Here is a 20,453-nt window from a genome sequence, read left to right as displayed (position 1 = left end):
TCTGGGATGTCAAAGTTGCCTCTTATACAATTATCCACGGTGCATTCTAGATGTGCTCGTCTTGAAAGAAACCCAAACTTATCAGTGCTCCCCTCAGAGCACCTGAATTCAGGTCTTTGGGTGCGAGTGGGACCCAGAATCCTGAAAGTGCCATTAAGTCTATAGCCCTGAAGGGTCCGAACGTTTAGTAACCTAGGCAAAGTATTTTAGAGGCCTCCATCCCGGGGCAGCGGCCGAAGCCCCTAAGCTTAACAAGTCCTCGAGGCCAGCGGCCATATTTACCTGAGACCTAGGGCTTCAGGGCATCAGGCACTGAGTAAGGCGCCCCCGAAGCGCACTACGCAGGCGCAGGCGGCCCGCGAAGGCCCCGGCACTCTAGGCTGCGCAGGCGCAGGAGCGGCTGCCGGCGAGTCCCGACGGCGGCGGCGGCGGCGACTGAGGGGCCGGGGCGTGGAGCAGCGGTGGCGGCGGCGGGCGGCAGCGGAGCAGCCATGAGGGCCGGGCCCAGTCACCGACAGTGAGTGGTTGATGGAAGGAGGGAAGGGGTGGCTTGGTGGAAGGATACTCGGATTTGGGGGGTTGGCGGTGGGCTCTGCCTGTCGGAAGGGAAGGGGCGTGGGGGAGGGACCGTTTGAGGTAACGACGGGAGAATTTGGGGCACGGGTGGGCAGATCGCTATCTCCAGGACTGGACCGCTTTGTGGAGGAAATGGGGTGCGCGTTGCAAAGCGAAGGGGCTCCCGGACAGGGCCAGTGTCCCGTTTGTCATCGTCCCTTCCCCCAGGAGCTTTCTCTGTCGCCTCTCCCTTTCCGCTTCTTTCAGAGAATGGTCGCGGGGGGAGGGTGGTGGAGGATGAAAGCCCTGCTGGAGCTGGAGAAGCCAACTCTGATCCTGGCAGGGAAGGGCCGGTCGCCCGGAACATTAGGCTGCTCGGGTAGGGGATGGAAACCGGGAGCCCTCTGTTTAAAGCTGGCAGGGATCTAGAGAAAAGAGCTAGGGGCTTAGCGTTCGACAGGTTCCCGCCCACGTCCACCACCGATTAAAGTTGATAGATCATCTTGGGCAGGTCCCGCTTAACATTTCTGAACCTCTGGAAGGCGTAGTGATATAATGGACTACGGTGCGCATCACGTAGGTGATTGAGATTGTTAAGAACTAAGCTGATCTTACTCCATCACTGACGATATTATTGGATTTTAGACTTTCCTGTTATTAATGGAATGACTTAATTTCTTTGTCAAGGTGAAGTGTATTGTTTGTAAAAACCTCAGTAGGCACATATGTGTTTTCCACTTAGGCACAGCACATCGTGTGCAGAAATACCAGTTTGTTCTGTGATGTGACAAATTAGTCAGCAGACTTATGTAGGAAAACTACCATACTCGGGCATTTTTACAAGCTCCTTGAGGAAGGAAATAGAGAATGGAGGCCCAATATGTTAAATGCTTTCTGAACATAGTTCGTTCAGGTTTGTTCCCTCGTAACACAGTTGGCACTAATGTGTTTTACTATGCGTTGAGAAAACTAGTTTGAGACAACCTGGAAGGGCTGCACAGTGAGGGATGTGCATATACAATTTGTTATTTTTAAATTATTAAAAACGTTTCGTTGCAAAGGAGTCTGCTTGCCCCAGGTCCCTGTCTCTGTTTTGGAAGTCAGATAAGCATATACTAGTAGCAGCTTTTCAATTCCACTTTCTGTTCCTCTGCCTGTGGACCCTCCCAGGTGGAGTGTCTCTCAGAGAAAGATAGAGGCAGCTGTACATGAGCCCAGGAGGTGCTGACTGGTTCCTTCTGATGGGGTGAAGGAGCGCACTCCTGAAGCTGTGTTGTTCTTATTGTTTAGGGTAGGCAAATCAGAGGACCGAGTTAAACTGTGTGCTTGCCGAGGAAGAAGATGGCTTTGCGGCCACATCTTTTGAAAGAGAGGTGAAACTCTTTTCAAAAGAACGAAAAGAGACCTATGCTTGCCCTAACCGGTTTGGCTCAATGGATAAAGCGTCGGCCTGCAGACTGAAGGGTCCCAAGGTTCGATTCCGGTCAAGGGCATGTACCTTGGTTGCGGCACATCCCCAGTAGGGGGTGTGCAGGAGGCAGCTGATCGATGTTTCTCTCATCCGATGTTTCTAACTCTCTATCCCTCTCCCTTCCTCTATAAAAATCAATAAAATATATTAAAAAGAAAGAAAAGAGACAAGACCTATGCTTCAGCTTTGTTGGCTCTGAAGATTGAGAGCCTGAAATGGTGAGGCCTTTTGCCTTAGTGAGTGATGTGCCAAGGTAGGAAGTGGCGGCTGTACTAGATCCTTGAAGATTCACAGATAAGAAAAATTAGTTATTTTATAGGAATGAAGAAAATGAACTCTAGTCGTCTATAACTTCTCTATCTGGTAAAATGTGTTTTGCTTCTCTTTCCTGGAAATGCACAGTCATAGATCATTTTTAATTCTTTGTTCTCCCAATGAATTTTCTGTCTATAATACTGATTATCCTTTATTAAGGATAGTTTGAAAAAGCAAGCATAGCCTGGCTGGCATGGCTCAGCAGTTGAGCATTGACCTTTGAACCAGGAAGTCATAGTTCAATTCCGGTCAAGGCACATGCCTGGGGTGTGGACTCGATCCCTAGTGTGGGTCGTTCAGGAGACAGCTGATTAGTGATGCTCTCTCACTCTCATCATTGATGTTTCTCTCTCTCTCCCCCTTCCTCTTTGAAATCCATAAAAATATATTTTAAAAAGTAAAACCTATAAAAAAGCAAGCATTTGTTACTGTTGTCATAGGTCATTTACAGAACACAAATTTATTCTGTCTTTGACTACCACATGAAAGATGAAGTAGAGGTACAAAATGTTAGAGCTGGCCTAGCCATCTTATTTTTTATTTTATTTTTAAAAAATATATTTTATTGATTTTTTTACAGAGAGGAAGAGAGAGCTAGAAACATCGATGAGAGAGAAACATCGACCAGCTGCCTCCTGCACACCCCCTACCGGGGATGTGCCCGCAACCAATGTACATGCCCTTGACTGGAATCGAACCTGGGACCCTTCAGTCCGCAGACCGACGCTCTATCCACTGATCCAAACCGGTTTCGGCATAGCCATCTTATTTTTAATAATTGGACGTCTATTTTTAATTTTGGTAATGCATTTTCCCTCTATTGGAAATTTCCATCAGTTCAAATAAATTCATAAATGCCATTTGTGTTATGTTAAAATGGTAGAGGTTTGTTCAGCTATGATGAGAATTTCCTGTCCTTCCTTCCTCCTTCTATTCTCTTTCCTATTTGTGGTTACTTTTATGTAATAGGTGACTTTACTAAATGAGGAGTCTTCCCATGGGGCAGAGAAAGGTGATGGTCAGTGCTGGGATTGTCTGTTGTGTGAGCAGTCTGTCTAACGTGGGGATGTAAGGGCTTCCCATGCACCCCTGACATAGCAAGGGCTAAAATAAAAGGAATAAGGTTTACTAGTTCATTTTTAGTCTGATAAAATGAATCATTTTTCTTAAGCATCTCCTGCCTCAGGGAAAACTTATTTTTTATTATTATTTTTTAAAAAATATATATTTCTTCCTTTTTTTTATTGTTTAAAGTATTACATATAGCATTACATATGTCTCCTTTTTCCCCCATTGACCTCCCCCGCCCCGCCACCATCACTCCCCCAGCACATGCCCTCACCCCCATAGTGTCTGTGTTCATTGGTTATGCTTATATGCATGCATGCATGCATGCATACACGTCCTTTGGTTGATCTCTTACCCCCCTTAAAATATATTTTTATTGATTTCAGAGAGGAAGGGAGAGGGAGATAGAAACATCATTGATGAGAGAGAATCATTTATCTGCTGCCTCCTGCACGCCCTTTACTGGGAATTGAATCTTAACCTTAATTGTAACCTCCTGGCTCATAGGTCAACTGAGCCACACTGGCTGGGCCTTTTATTTATGCATTCATTGTTTGATTCTTGTATGCGCTCTGAGGATTGAACCCACATCCTTGGTATATCTGGCAGCCTGGTGTATCGGTATGAAACTAACCATCTGAGCTACCTGGCCAGGGCTCAGGGAAAATTTTTTAAACTAACCTATATAAAAACAAAATTATGGCCTTTCCCCCCTCTTTTTTCCACTGAGAATATTTACTTGTAGATAGAATCTCTGTTTCTTAAAAGATTTCTGATTTTGCCACCCATTCCTTAACTAAAGTCTCTTGTGATATTTTCACAGCTGCTAATTAATAATAGAGCACAAAGGTTTCTATGTTTGGTTTGCTTTACCATTTGTTTTGGTTCTTGATAGAGTGCTAATAGCTTTAAAGGAGGATGGGAAGATGTTAAAAAGGAAGAGCAAAGAGAGTGGATTTAATTTAGTGAATTTGTAGGTTGGATCTGATGTTTGGAGGGTAAAGGATTCAAGAATGAACCGATGGGCCCTGGCCTGGTGTCTTAGTTGATTGGAGCGTCATCCGGTACACCAAAAGGTTTTGGGTTTGATCCCCGGTTGGGATTCGTGTGGGAGGCAACTGATTGATGTTTCTCTCTCACATCAATGTTTCTCTTCCTCTTTTTCTCAAATCAATAAACATCCTTGGGTGGTGATTAACAAAAAATGAATGAACTTATGGTTTAGTGTAGCCTCCTGAGAAACTGATGGTTTGCTTACCAGTGTTTAGCACAGTAGTTGGTATAGAGCAATTGCTTATTAAATACTAGAGGCCCGGTGCATGAAATTCATGCACTGGAGGGGAGAAGGTCCTCAGCCCATCCTGCCCCCTCTCACAGTCCAGGAGCCCTCAGGGGCGGGAGGAGACCCGGCAATCAGGGGAAGGCGATGTGCCAACACACCTCTGCTGCTGCCACTGCCGGCAGCACAAACCTCAGCCAGGCCTGGTTACCTGAGCCTCAGGCGGCCCTGGGTGGCTGGGGGCCTGGGGGAACTGAGGGACTCCGGACACAGGCACACGGGGTGGCCCAGCCTGCCTGCCACCCCGGCGGGGCTGAGGGGACTGGGTGCCGCCATCTTGTGGCTATGGGCACAGCCATCTTTGATGGGAAGCAGTCAATTAGCATATTCCCTCTTTATTAGATAGGATCTGGTGAATGGAAAAATGGTAACAGTATGTATCAAAATCAGTGAACATGGGTTCAAATCTTTAAGCTTACCTATATGTTTTTACCTCAGTTTCATTATCTTTAAATGAAGATAATTTTTTTTTTAAATATATTTCATTGATTTTTACAGAGAGGAAGAGAGAGAGATAGAGAGTTAGAAACATCGATGAGAGAGAAACATCGACCAGCCGCCTCCTGCACACCCCCCACTGGGGATTTGCCCGCAACCAAGGTACATGCCCCTGACCGGAATCGAACCCGGGACCCCCGAGTCCGAAGGCCGACGCTCTATCCACTGAGCCAAACCGGTTTCGGCAAATGAAGATAATTTTTTAAAGGATTTTTAAGTTGATTTTTAGAGAGAGAAGAAGGGAGATGGAGAGAAACAGAAGTGAGAGCCAAATATCTATCAGCTGCCTCCTGCACACCCCCTACTGGGGATTGAGTCCGGAAACCTCTCCCCCTCCCGCATGTGACCTGACTGGAATTGAACTGGAAACCTGTCAGTGCACTGAACAATGCCCAGCCAACTGAGCCACAGTTTGAAGATAATAATTACTTACTTCAGGGGGTTGTTGCAAAGGTTAAGTGTGTTAATACATGTAAAGTGTTTAGAATATACCTTGTACTTATTAAATGCTAATTATTACTAGTGCTTATTGGATACACTTTCTCTTTGTGCCCAAATTTATGCCAACCAAAGATGATTATGATATAGTCCCTGCCCCTTGGGGGTTCACAGTCTAGTGGAGGAAAAAGAAATACTATACAAAGTAATTCTAATAGAATATAATACCTTACTTCATCAAACTTGTGCTGCCAGTGATTGTAAGGCTCACAATTATTTTACATACCACTAAGAAAGAAGAAATGCTGCTAAATGAGACTTGGCATGCCATCAGTTATAAGATGTTTCCTTTTTTTCAGAGAAATGTGGGGGAGGGGAGTGTGTCTTGGAATTGATGAAGTACAGTAAGCTTTCTACTAGAGGGAGGTACAACTTGTGTGTTGATGAAAGGCTGGGTGCAGCTATTGTTTGAAAAGGCCTTCTGCATTGAACCTGCATGATAGGCCCTCACAGTGAACAAGGAAGATAGGGCATTCTAAGCAGACAGTAAAGTCTGAAAATGGGAAGGGAGAGGGCATTATTGATGTGTAGCACCATATCAGGACAAGCAGGAGGAGGAAATGAGCTAAGACTTTGGCAGAGTAACATGGTATAATGCAGCAGAGGAGGACAGGAAGCTTAGAACATGAGCCTAATTCTTGGATTTAAACTCAAATATTATAGCAACTCTAAAAAGATGATTCTAGCCCTAACCGGTTTGGCTCAGTGGATAGAGTGTCGGCCTGCGGACTGAAAGGTCCCAGGTTTGATTCAGGTCAAGGGCATGTACCTTGGTTGTGGGCACATCCCCAGAAGGGAGTGTGCAGGAGACAGCTGATCGATGTGTCTCTCTCATTGATGTTTCTAACTCTCTATACCTCTCCCTTCCTCTCTGTAAAAAATCAATAACATATATTTAAATAAATAAATAAAAATAAATAAAAGACAAAAAAAAACAAAACACCAACAACAAAAAAAGAGGATTCTAATGTAATAAATTGGGAAGTGAGTGTGAGAAGCAAAGTGGCCAGTGGAAGGGCTGCAGCTCTGCAGCTGACCAGAGAGGGAAATTAGTGTGAAGTCACTGTACTCTTGGTGAGAAGTGATTGCTTCCTCAGCAGAGAAGTGTCTAATATTTCTGTCTTTTCACTGCCTATCAAGGTCTTGATTATGCTTCTTTCAGAGATTTGTAACTTAGAGTGAAAAGGAATACAACTCGAGGAAAAATGCTAAATTTTCTTTATTAAAGATGCATTTAAATACAAGGGGGGGTAATAAGTTACCAGATTTGATGACTCAATTATAAAATTGTAGTTTGGTACAACATTGGATTGTACTGTTTAATGAAAAAATATAGGTCATTTAAGGAGTGATATAAAAGACTTAGTTATTAATTTTCTGGTAACGCTGAAGCTGGTGGGGGGAAATATGAACAACTAGAATTAAGATAAGCATGAATTCAAATTCATGAATTACCAGTGAGCCAAAACTAGGCTTGAATCTCTTTGGACTCTGATTTCATTGAAAAGTGTTGTGAGGTAATCCTTTTAGCAATCAAATTCAGCAGGCATTTAAGTGCCTACTATGTGTTGGGCATTGTGCTATGCAATGGGATATGAAAACCCTTGTTTTTAAAGAGCTCACATTTTAATTGGAGACTAACCAATTAAAGCGATTATGTGTCAGTACAGTAAATGCTATTTTAGAGATCTGAACTAAGTGTTATAGGAACATTGGTTCTGTGTGGTGTGGGGAGAAGGTTGGAGAAGTCTTCCTGGAGAGAGTCAGTAGGGTCTTGATGGATGAATACAACACGTTCAGATCACTATTTACGACAAGTAACACTGTTAAGTGTGGAAGTTAGATTTAAAAAGCTGAATTTGGCTGCAGGGAGAGTAGTTGTTTGTGAGACTGGTGTAATGATCACTTGAGAAGATATTGAAGATCTCAATTACATTGGTAATGGTGGAGTTGTAGGTAAAAGATCTTTTTAGGAAACCGACTAGAACAGTGGTTCTCAACCTTTCTAATGCCACGACCCTTTAATACAGTTCCTCATGTTGTGGTGACCCCCAACCATAAAATTATTTTCGTTGCTACTTCATAACTGTAATTTTGCTACTGTTAATGAATCATAATATAAATATCTGTGTTTTCCGATGGTCTTAGGCTCTACAGCAGCAGTTCTCAACCTGTGGGTCTGCTAGAAGGGTCTCAACCTGTGAGAACTGCTAGAAGGGTCGCCTAAGACCATCGGAAAACACAGATATTTACATTACGATTTAGCAACGAAAATAATTTTATGGTTGGTGGTCACCACAACATGAGGAACTGTATTAAAGGGTCGCGACATTAGAAAGGTTGAGAACCACTGGACTAGAAGGATCTTACTGATTTTATATTGGGTAGTGTAAGGGAAAAGGAGTTGTCAAAGATGTATTTGAAATTGTTTGCTTGGCAAATAAGTGGATGGTGATGTCATTAATCAAGGTAGGGAATTCAGGAGTAAGAAGCCATAACATTTGAGGGAAAATCAGTTTGATTTTGGTATATTAGATTTGAGGTATCTGGGAAATCTAGGAAGAAATGTTCAATAGGTTTCTGGATATTTGGGAAGGTTTAGAATAGAGATGCAAATAGCATCATAAAAAAAATGGGTGAGCCCTAACCAGTTTGGCTCAGTGGATAGAGCATTGGCCTGCGGACTGAAGGGTCCCAGGTTCAGTTCTGGTCAAGGGCATGTACCTTGGTTGTGGGCACATCCCCAATAGGGGGTGTGCAGGAGGCAGCTAATCGATGTTTCTCTCTCATCGTTGTTTCTAACTCTCTATCCCTCTCCCTTCCTCTCTGTAAAAAATCAATAAAATATATTTTATTTTATTTTATTTTTTTAAAAAATATATATTTTATTGTTTTTTTACAGAGAGGAAGGGAAAGAGATAGAGAGTCAGAAACATTGATGTGAGAGAAACATCAATCAGCTGCCTCCTGCACAGATGTGCCCGCAACCAAGGTACATGCCCTTGACCGGAATCGAACCTGGGACCTTTCAGTCCGCAGGCCGACGCTCTATCCACTGAGCCAAACCGGTTTCGGCAATAAAATATATTTTAAAAAGGGTGAAATATTTGAATGACTTCACCAGAAAATATATATGGATGGCAAATAAGCACACAAACAGGAAATGTGCTCAACATCTTAGTAATTAGAGAAATGCAAATTAAAATCATAATAAGATATGCCATTAGAATGGCAAAAAACAACAAAAGAAAACTGACTAGTCCAGTGGTCAGCAAACTCATTAGTCAACAGAGCCAAATATCAATAGTACAACGGCCAAAACCGGTTTGGCTCAGTGGATAGAGCGTCGGCCTGCGGACTCAAGGGTCCCGGGTTCGGTTCCGGTCAAGGGCGTGTACCTTGGTTGCGGGCACATCCCCGTGGGGGGTGTGCAGGAGGCAGCTGATCGATGTTTCTCTCTCATCGATGTTTCTGGCTCTCTATCCCTCTCCTTTCCTCTCTGTGAAAAATCAATAAAATATATAAAAAAAAAATAGTACAACGATTGAAATTTCTTTTGAGAGCCAAATTTTTTAAACTTAAACTTCTTCTAATACCACTTCTTCAAAATAGACTCGCCCAGGCCGTGGTATTTTGTGGAAGAGCCACACTAAAGGGGCCAAAGAGCCGCATGTGGCTCGCGAGCCGCAGTTTGCTGACCATGGGACTAGACTATGGACTGGCGAGGGTGTGGAGCAACTGGAACTTTGGAAAACATTGTGGTAGTTTCTTATAAAGTAAAACAAACATTTAGCATATGACCCAGGTATTTACCCAAATGAAAGGACAACTTATTACACAAAAACCTGTATGGGAATGTTTATAGGAGCTTTATTTGTACTCACCAAAAACTGGAAACTGAATGTCCCTCAAGTCAGAATAACTAACTGTGATATACTCATACAATGGAATACTATTCAGCCATAAAAAGGAACTATTCATATATGCCATGACATAAATGAATCTCAAATGCATGATGGTAAGTGAAAGAAACAAAACTCAAAAGGCTACTCACTGTATGATGGAATTGCTGTAATATTTTGGAAAACTCAAAACTATGGGGACAATGAAGCACAACTCAGTGATTACATCTGCTTAAGGATAGGTGGAGTGTTTGACGGCACATGAGGAAATTTGGCGGGGGGGGGGGCGGCAATGGAACTCCTCTGTATCTTGATTTGGTTATACAACTTTATGCATTTATGAGAACTCTTAGAACCAAACACTGAAAAATGAATTTTACTGTGTAAAATTAAAAAATAAAAAGTCTAAGGGTGCAAGAAGGAGATTTTAAAGAATTCCAGAAATGTGATTTCCTAAAATATTTGAATTTTTAGCTTAGTTTTATTTTTTTGGATATATTTTTTCCCCCATTGATTTTTTTAGAGAGTGGCAGGGAGGGTAGGGGAGAGAGGTAGAAAGAGAGAGGAGAGGGAGAAACATAGATGTGAGAGAGATACATCAATTAGTTGCCTCCCACACGCACCCTGACCCGGGCGGGGAACAAACCCCCAACCCAGGCAAATACCCTTGAATACTAGGAATTGAATCCCAGACCCTTCAGTGCATGGGCTGATGCTCTTAAGCATTTACTTAAATGAAAGGACAGCCTATGACACAAAAACCTGTATGTGAATGTTTACAGTAGCTTTATTTGTACTCACCAAAAACTGGAAACTGAATGTTCTTCAACTTAGAATGGACAAACCAACTGTGATATATTCATACAATGGAATACTATTCAACCTAAAAGGGAACTATTCATATATGCAATGACATAAATGAATCTCACATGCATTATGGTAAGTGAAAGAAACCAAACTCAAAAGGCTACTCACTGAGCCATGCTGATATTTTAAAGAATTTAAAAGATACATAGTGAAAAGTCTCTGAGTGCAAATTTTAGATCCTTTAGAATTTTTTAATTTTACTTTGAAATTCAGTTGTGTGCTCTGATTTGTAAGAGTTAAAGAATACTTTGCCAGTTATTTTATACTTTAGTTGTTAAGCTTGCTCCTTAGCTTTTCTTCCCTACTCTCTTACTGTCCTAGGACACTACTGTGTCACCTAAAGATGTGTTCTCCACTTCAGTGCATGAAAAAGTATTCACTAGTGAGATTTATCAAGTTAATTGGAGGGTATGTGGACCTCATCCAAAGTCTAGCCAAGCTATCTGTTCTTCCAGAGGTTACTTAATGGACTGAAACTTGGACATTCAGAATATTGTGGCAGGAAACATCCTTAATATTCTGAGGTTGTGTATTATAGCTTCCAGGTGAGTGTGGATTTTCAGATTTGGGAAGACATTGAGAAAATTAACTGTGACTTTTAGGGAGCTGAACCAGGTGCAATATTGATTAACAGCATTTCCCCCTCTGCTTGGTATCTATCTGCTTCCCTCTGCTATTGCTTTCTCATGAGAGACAATTTGAACTATTTGCCAGTGTTTCTGGATCATGTCTCTACTCTTTTTCCCCTACAAGTACCCTGATTTTCCATTAGTTCTCAAATTTCTAAGTAAGGACTTTTATTTAGTAAAGTAAGATCCTTCCTTTTAGTAGAGAATTGTTGGGTGTCTGGATGTCTGGTTAGGTTCCTATGTCTCACTTAAATATCTGTCCTTGATAAATTAAATTGATCTCTAGTCCTTTATTTTCCCCCACCTTTCTCTCAAAAACTATAAAGTGGAAATTGTCTTTACTTCTTTCTTCCACACCTACAGAGTTTACTGTATTCATATTCACATTGGCCTTTCCTTTCTTGCTATACTTTGTTTTTTAAAAATATATATTTTTATTGCCCTAGCTGGTTTGGCTCAGTGGATAGAGCATCAGCCTGCGGACTGTAGGGTTCCAGGGTCAATTCTGGTTAAGGGCACATGCCCAGGTTGCAGGCTCCATCCCCAATAGGGGGCGTGCAGGAGGCAGCCAAGTGATGATTCTCTCTCATCATTGATGTTTCTATCTCTCTCTCCCTCTCCCTTTCTCTCTCTCTGAAATCAATAAAAATGTTTTTATTGATTTTACGTAACCTGGGCATGTACCCCAACCAGGAATTAAACTGGCGACCTTTCAGTGCTCCAACTAGCTGAGCCACACCAGCCAGGACTAGTTACATATTTTTGTCTAAGTGTTAAAATATTTTAATATTTTTGTATCATCATTTTAGATGGATTCTTGTTCTCTAAAAATCTACTTTAACTAGGGCTGTTAGCAATATACCTACAATGCTGAGTGAGATTGTTTTTAAGAGTTAGGTCCCTGGTCTTGAAAAAGCAGACTGGCTTGACCTTGATCTTGCCATAGATGCATCAGTTTTCTCAGCTGTCAAATGAGGATAACAGGACCAGGTTAGCTCAGTAAGTAGTTGTGAGGCATGACTGTTAATGAAAATAATTGTAAAACACTTTGGCAAGTGTGATATAAATGCTAAATAATAGTTCTTTATTGGGATGTTGTGAAAATTAGCAACATGCTGTTTGTTAGAGGCCTTAAGTTCCTTTTGAGAAAGGTGATATATTTTTATAAATATAGTTTAGGATTTGGGAAAAGATATTGCTACCCTAATTTCTAGAATGTAACAATTATGGATTCATAAAACAATATTTTATTAAAGAGAATACTTCCAAAAGATTTTTTTATAATATCACTTTGGAGGATTCAAATCACTAGAGTTTTTACCATCTTGGCCTTTTGGTTCGTCATGCCAGTTATAATGCTGAATGTTTAAAGGACTAGTGGGTTGATTTATTATCTATATTTAAAGCATCACAGCCAATCAGTAGAATCACTTACAAAAAAGCATTGAAAAGGACTTTTAATTTATTTTAGGCGACACCATATAGACACCTAGGTGATGGTTGTAATTAGGCTTTGATGAGGGACATGGTGCCATTACAAGCAAAGCTAGCACTTCTTGTTCCATACCTGAGTCTAAATATAGAATGGGTGATGTGGTGTACTTAAAAAATGCTTGATATTTGAATCTCATGAACTAAAATTTTCTCAGCTTCTAAAGTGGCATTAACAACAGAGAAAAATTGGGATGTGGTTCTTTTGATGTATAAAACCGATAAAAAACTGAAATGGTTAAGCAGTAGTCTGCTGACATGCTCAGAACTTGAACTCGTTCAGTTGAGATCTTATGTATTGTATTTTCTTTCTTTTTTTAAAATAATATTTTTATTGATTTTAGAGAGGAAGGGAGAGGGAGAGAGTGATAGAAACAGATCAAGCCCACAACCTGGGCATGTGCCCTGACCAGGAATCAAACCATGACTTCCTGGTTCATAGGTCAACACTCAACCACTGGGCCACACCTGCTGGGCTGTATTCTATTTTTTTTTCTTTTTTTAAAAAAAATATATTTTTATTGATTTCAGAGAGGAAGGGAGACACAGAGAGAGATAGAAACATCAATGATGAGAGAGAACCATTGATCAGCTGCCTTCTGCATGCCCCCCCACCCCCCACCAGGGATCAAGCTCGCAACCTGGGCATGTGTCCTTGACTGGAATCGAACCTGGGACCCTTCAGTCTGCAGGCTGATGCTCTATCCACTGAGCCAAACTGGCTAGGGCTGTATTGTATTTTCAATAGGGACCTGTGTATTGCTGATTTTAGAACAAAGTGACATGAAGTTTTTAGCTTTACATAGGTTGGAATTGAATTTTTTTTCTGGAATTTAAGTTCTTTCACATTCCATTATCTTTTTGTATCAAGGACAAGTAAAAGGCTTAGGTTTCTTTTCCTCTTTGATGGGAAGACTATACTTGCTTTGCAGTACCAGGCATTATTTGCTTTTATTTTGCATTTGGTGACTTAGAAAGGGGTCCCTGAATGGCCTGCTTCCATAATAAAGACAGAGTAAGCTTTGAGTAAGCTTCTTTTTTGGAGGTGCATTACTTCTATGGTTGTATATTTAGACTTGACGTTACTTGCTTCCATCAAGTAACATCTGCCATGTTCATTGTGCACCAGCTTCAGCTGTTTTATGTTCATAGGTAAAGATTCATTTTATATATATATTTCATGTCATCCTTGTTGTGCAGGGGCCATGCTAATCTTTTCTGTATCATTCTAATTTTAGTATATTTGCTAGCTGAACTCATATTTTGATTTTAGTTCCTTTGGATTTGGTTTGCAGTTTTCTTGTATCCATTCTACTTAACAGTTTTCTTCCCAGATTAGGTGTTTCACAAAACTTGTATCTTAAATATTTTTAGGAATGTATTGTTTATGCTAGGCACCTTTATCTCCCCCCCAACTTTATTGAAGTATAACTGACAAAATAGTAAGATATTTAAAGTGTATAACACGATTTTAAGCACCCATATCTATTTTTGTTTTATTCATTAATCAGTAGCCAAGATTTCTCTGGAAGCTTGCAGTTGACAGTACTATCAAGTCAAAAATACCTTTAGGACTGTATGAAGAAAGTACTTTCCACCACTTCCTAACAATGTGGAATATATGTAATATTTGACCTTATGTATTTCTTCTATGACTACTAATTAATGCCCTTTGAAAATTTTCTTCTTTGGTTATATCCTTTTTTAAATTGACTTGTAAAAGTTCTTTGTATTTTTGTGGCCATCAACTCTTCTTCGTAAATGTTGTAAAGATTCTTTAAGGCTGTGAATAAGAAGTGAGAAAGCAGGTGATTGCATCAACTACTTATCCAACGAGGTATTTGTTTAAAATGTTTGCCTTGGTTATTTGAGCAATGGTAAGCTTCTTCTTTTGTCTCCCTCCTTCCAAAGATGCATAGAAAAGCTCCTTCTGTCTGAAGTAAAGTGTTGGCTCTGTATTGGTTATAATTTGCTTTTCTGGCTGGCAAAGCCTTCTTTTTGTTTTCTGTCTTCTGACAGATTACAGGATTGTGGGGAAACAGCGTCCAGGGCTTTTTCAGGAACTGTGCCATTTTATCTACAGGAGAAGCCATTGGCTTTGGCGCTAGAAGAGAACTGGCTCTGTATTTAAAGATGCCAAATCATACTTGATTCACAAGTTTGCTGTCTCATTTTGTATGTGTTTGAAACTTTTTTAGGATGTTGGCTTTTAGTTTTTCTACCATGTATACCTCATCAGTGTGAGAAATTAACAACTTGTTCCTTCTCGCCAACTCCCCACCCCTGACACCCACAATTCAAACATTCCAAACCATAGCAAATGATGAAACAGTCATTTGAGGATTAGGGAAAAATACACCATACAGATGTTACCATTGCCCTTATGGTGACTTTGAGCTTTAATTCTGGTTTATCAGTTAAACCCGTGGTCGGCAAACTGCGGCTCGCGAGCCACATGCGGCTCTTTGGCCCCTTGAGTGTGGCTCTTCCACAAAATACCACGGCCTGGGCGAGTCTATTTTGAAGAAGTGGCGTTAGAAGTTTAAGTTTAAAAAATTTGGCTCTCAAAAGAAATTTCAATCGTTGTACTGTTGATATTTGGCTCTGTTGACTGATGAGTTTGCCGACTACTGAGTTAAATCCTAGTCTTTCCTATGTAGGCTTGAATTATTTAGGTGTGTAAATGATTTGGCAACCAACATGTCTCTTTATACAGGCTTTTCAAAGGCAAGAGTGAAAGTTAATTATCAGAGTACTTCTCTTTCCTAACTTGGAAACTTAATTTGTATAAGGCAGAGTACATTTAGGAAATGTCTATTTACTCATTTACCCTTGACACACTTTTTTTATTTTATTTTTTATTTATTTATTTTTTAAAAAATTTCTTTATTGATTAAGGTGTCACATATCCCCCCATTCCCATCCCACACCCCTCCCCACGGATGCCCCCACCCCCCTGTCGTCCTTAACCATTGGTTAGGCTCATATGCATGCACACAAGTCCTTTGGTTGATCTCTCCCCCCTACCCCCACCCTCTCCTACCCTCCCTCTGAGGCCCGACAGTCCGATCGATGCCTCCTTGTTTCTGGGTCTGTTCTTGTTCATCAGTCTATGTTATTCATCATTTCCTCTAAATAAGTGAGATCATGTGTTACTAGAAATATACTTATAAGAACCGAATGTGAGACGAGCAATAATAGTTATGCTGACAGGCAAATGAATCAGTCTGTAGTGAGTTTCTTTCTGGACCAACAGTTCTTTTGAGACCCAATTTCAATGTCCACCAGTTCCTTATGTGTACATGTCAGCAATGACTTTTCAGTTCTGGATGGTGGACAAATGGTGGTAATGCAAGTCCGACTTCCTCTGGTTTGGTCTCACCCGGACCCAGGGGCGCGGCCTCACCCGGACTCAGGGGCGTGCGGCCTCACCCGGGCCCGGGACCCAGCCTCACCAGGACACAGGGGCGCGTGGCCTCGCCCGGACCCGGGACTCAGCCTCGCCCTGACCCGGGTCCCGGCCTCGCCCGGACCCAGGGGCGCGCGGCTTCACCCAGACCCAGGACCCAGCGGGGCTTCGTCTTCTTGATCCCAATTCCTGTCAGTCAATTCCCTCTCAGCAATTCCTTCGGCCATTTTCTCAAAGCTCCAGGGCGGCTGCCGCGGAACTCGCTGGGCGGCGGGCTCGGCGAAGCTCCGGTGCGCCCGGTGCATGGCGGCGGGCTGGTCTGAGGTCGCTGCGGCGGCACTCGGGTCTGCAGCGGCGGCCGGTCACCGGGCGAGCGCACCTGGATCCCGGGACCCAGCGGGGCCTCGTCTTCCCGATCCCAACTCCTATCGGTCAATTCCTTCTCAGCAATTCTTCCGGCCATTTTCTCAAAGCTCCGGGGCGGCTGCCGCAGAACTCGCTGGGCAGTGGGCTCGGCGAAGCTCCGGTGCGCCTGGTGCGCGGCGGGCTGGTCCAGGGTCGCTGCGATGGCGCTTGGGTCTGCAGCCGGGCGTGCGCACCTGGCCGCTTCCGGGGCGCAGAGATTCTCGAAGGACTCAGAGGTCAGCAAGCCCGGAGTCTCCCACCCCATGTCCCCCAGGGGCTCGTCTGTCTGTGCTCGGCAGCGAGCGGAGCCGTCCCCTCAGCCAGAGACCGCCGGGGGGAACTGCGCCGAGCATGTTCCAGGCCGCCATTGTGTCGCCAGAGCCATAGTTCTTAAAGTGTGATCTTTGGCTCACTGGCCTCAGCATCATCCCACGTCCCCCTCTCTTTTATTCTAGTTGTAGAGCATCCGTTCAGCCAGCCCTCCGGTGGTTCTGGATGGTGTCTGCTCTGTTTTCCAGTTGTAGTTTCAAAATTGTTGTGGTAGGCAACAATCAGGCGTCCGCCCTATGCCGCCATCTTGGTCCTCTCCAGGCTTTCAACTTTTACTCTGAATGAGATTGAAAGTTACTATTTTTGGCGGAGTGGGCCCAGGGAAGGTGAGGTTCAGAACAGCTGACGGATGCTTCTTTTGTGGGGAGGGCTGGTGCGAGGGAGCTAGGTCGGATCCCCGCCGGCCGCCAGGTGGGCTCGGAGCGCCCAGGGCGCGGCTTTTTATTTTATTTTTAAAATGTTTTTTATTTTTTATTTTTATGGATTTTGTTTTTAGAGAGAGAGGAAGGGAGAGGTAGAGAGATAGAAACATTGATGAGAAACATCGATTGGCTGCCTCCTGCATGCCCCCAACTGGGGATTGAGCCTGCAACCTGACTGTAATCAAACCATGACCTCTTGTTTCCTGGGTCAATGTTCAACCACTGAACCACACCGGCCGGGCTGTCACACTCTTTTTAGGTGGGTGTAGCATAATTTATCCTGATTTCAAGTGAGAATTTTTATCATCATGTAAGCAGTCTTAACTCCAATTGTATGTTACCTTCAAACTTATAATATTGTGTAAAATTGATTTTGAAATCTAGCCAACTATATATTTTAGCAAATCTTCCCCACCTAGCCCTAGCTGGTTTGGCTCAGTGGATAGAGCCTCTGAAAGGTCCCAGGTTCGATTTCGGCCAAGGGCACATGCCCAGGTTGTGGGCTCGATCCCCAGTAGGGGGCATGCAGGAGGCAGCCGATCAATGATTTTTCTCATCACGTTTCTATCTCTCTCTCTCCCTTTCCCTTCCTCTCTGAAACCAATAAAAATATTTTAAAAAATCTTTCCTACCCATTAAGGCCTTATATCTTTATTTTCTATAGATAACTGTTAGGTGTAGGTTATTTTCATTTAGATTAAGGCAGGGAAGATTGTTAATAGAATAAGCCAGTTTGAATAAGCTGGTTTATCTAGTGTGAATTATTATATGTACGGACATTTGATTTTTTTTTCTCCCTCTGCCAGAAATGCTTCTCCTGTCCTGCCTCAAGCTGGCAGTCTTACAAAAATTGAGGTTTGGTTCTCATGTGCATTCTTTTTTATTTTATTATTATTATTATTAATATATTTTTATTGATTTCAAAGAAGGGAGAGAAACATCAATAATGAGAATCAGCCGAAACCGGTTTGGCTCAGTGGATAGAGCGTCGGCCTGCGGACTGAAAGGTCCCAGGTTCGATTCCGGTCAAGGGCATGTGCATTGGTTGCGGGCACATCCCCGGTAGGGGGTGTGCAGGAGGCAGCTGGTCGATGTTTCTCTCTCATCGATGTTTCTAGCTCTCTATCCCTCTCCCTTCCTCTCTGTAAGAAATCAATAAAATATATTTAAAAAAAAATAATGAGAATCATTGATTGGCTGCCTCCTGCATTCCCCACACTGGGGATCAAACCCAAAACCTGGGTATATGCCCTTGACCAGAATCGAACCTGGGACCCTTTGGTCCAAAGGCCACCACTCTATCCACTGAACCAAATCGGCCAGGCCTTATTATTATTTTTTTTATTGATTTCAGAGAGGAAGAGAGAGGGAGAGAGAGATAGAAACATCAATGGTGAGAATCACTGATTGGCTGCCTCCTGCACGCCCCCTACTGGGGATCGGGCCTGCAACCTGGGCATGTGCCCGTGGCTGGAATCGAACCTGGGCCTTTCAGTCCGAAGACAGAGGCTCTATCCACTGAGCCAAACTGGCTAGGGCATCATGTGCATTCTTTGTTATAATTTGCCTTTTTTTTTTTTGTACTGCTGTGTCTCCTCTCACTAGACTAAGTGCCTTAAAGACAGGGACTGTAGCTTTTTCTCCTCCTCCTCCTCTTCTTCTTCTTAGTCGTCGTCTGCTTCATCTTCTTCTGCGTCATCTTCATCTTCTTGGTTGTCTTCGTCTTCTGTCTTTGGGGTCTAGTAGAGTTCCTGCTATATAGTAATGAAATAAATATGTGGTGTTGTGAGTGAATGAATGAATAACTTGAACTCTTAAAGACACAGTGAATGGATTTTACAGTTCCCTCTAGTGTCTGAAAGAGAAAGTGCAGCCAGTTTAAAAAACTTAAAGGATGCCTTGCTATATTGAAATAATAGTTCAAAGCATTGCCTTTTTAATTTTTATTTTTCTAAATTGAAATGTTTGTTTTTTAAATTGATTTTAGAGAGAGGAAGGGAGTGGGGGAGAGAGAGAGAGAAACATCAATGATGATAGAGAATCATTAATAGGCTGCCTCCTATACGGCCCTCACCAGGAATTGAGCACGCAACCCATGCATGTACCCTGACCAGGAATTGTACCATGAACTCCTGGGATGCCCAACCACTGAGCATCACCAGCCGGGCAGCATTACTTTAAAAAAATTTTTAACAATTGTGTTTTTTTTTCCAGGTTTTTATGGGGGAAATGCCTTTTTAATAGTGTTCTGCTTCTTCATAGATCATTATTATGGTTTTGTCTTTGTTATGCAGAGCTACTAAAAACTATATTTGATTGAAGTAAATTAAGTGTCAAAGGCACCTATTTTTGCTTTTGTGTTTTGTTTTGTTTTTTTGTTAATTCTCACTCGAGGATATTTTTCCATTGATTTTTAGGGAGAGTGGAAGAGAGAGGGAAAGACAGAGAGAAACATCAATATGAGAGAAACACATCATTTGGTTGCCTGCTGCATGAGCCCTGACCTGGGTTCAGTCCGGGGAGGAGCCTGCAACCAAAGTATGTGCCCTTTGGTCCTCAGGCTGACACTCTATCCACTGAGCCAAACCGGGTAGGGCGGTTTTTGTTTTGTTTTGTTTTGTTTTCTTGGTATAAATGTCATTAGGGAGCCCTGGCCAGTTTGTTCAGTGATTAGAGTGTCGTCCTGTGGTTGGATTCCCTCTCCCTCCCCCTCCCCTCCCCCTCCCCCTCCCCTCCCCCTCCCCCGCCCCCCCCTCCCCCTCGCTCTCCCTCTCCCTTTTAACATCTTTTACTGATTCTAAAAATAAGACAGACTGGCTGGCATGGCTCGGTGGTTAGTGTCGACTTAGGAACCAGGAGATCACAGTTCAATTCTGGTCAGGGCACATGCCCAGATTTCTAGCTCAATCCCCAGTGTGGGACATGCAGGAGGCAGCCCATCAATGATTCTCTCTCATCATTGATGTTTCTATCTCTCTCTCTCCTTTTCTCTCTGAAATCAATAAAAAATACATCTTTAAATAAATAAATAAAAATAAGACATTCAATATAGAAAGTTTAAAAACTATAAAAATCTATAATTGTATTACTCAACAAATCTATTAAAATTACAAAATGAATGCATATTTTTTATTTTTTAAAAGATCAAATCAAACAAATATTAAAAAATTCTCTCCTTTGTTCCTCCCTACCCCTCCTATCTTTCTCTCAGTGGTAACAACTGTTGACTTATTGGTGTATGTATACACATCCAG

General features: G+C 42.5%; 1 protein-coding gene across 2 annotated transcripts in view; it reads left to right on the top strand.

Annotated features, from left to right (window-relative positions):
• Positions 1-378: 378 nt before the first annotated feature.
• The window catches only part of FAM222B (family with sequence similarity 222 member B), a 69,193-nt gene continuing 49,118 nt past the window's right edge, over positions 379-20,453 (top strand). Inside the window, exon 1 of one of the 2 annotated variants that reach the window (XM_079797923.1) lies at positions 379-517. The gene's annotated coding sequence lies outside the window, so the exon portion shown is untranslated. The remainder of the gene's footprint in view (positions 518-20,453) is intronic. The other variant, XM_079797924.1, reaches the window with a different exon arrangement.

Source organism: Cnephaeus nilssonii (assembly GCF_951640355.1).
Source record: "Cnephaeus nilssonii genome assembly, chromosome: 19".
Classification (NCBI taxonomy): Eukaryota; Metazoa; Chordata; class Mammalia; order Chiroptera; family Vespertilionidae; genus Cnephaeus; species Cnephaeus nilssonii.
The sequence above is the reverse complement of the archived record's forward strand: the minus strand, read 5'-3'. Positions and strand labels throughout refer to the sequence as shown.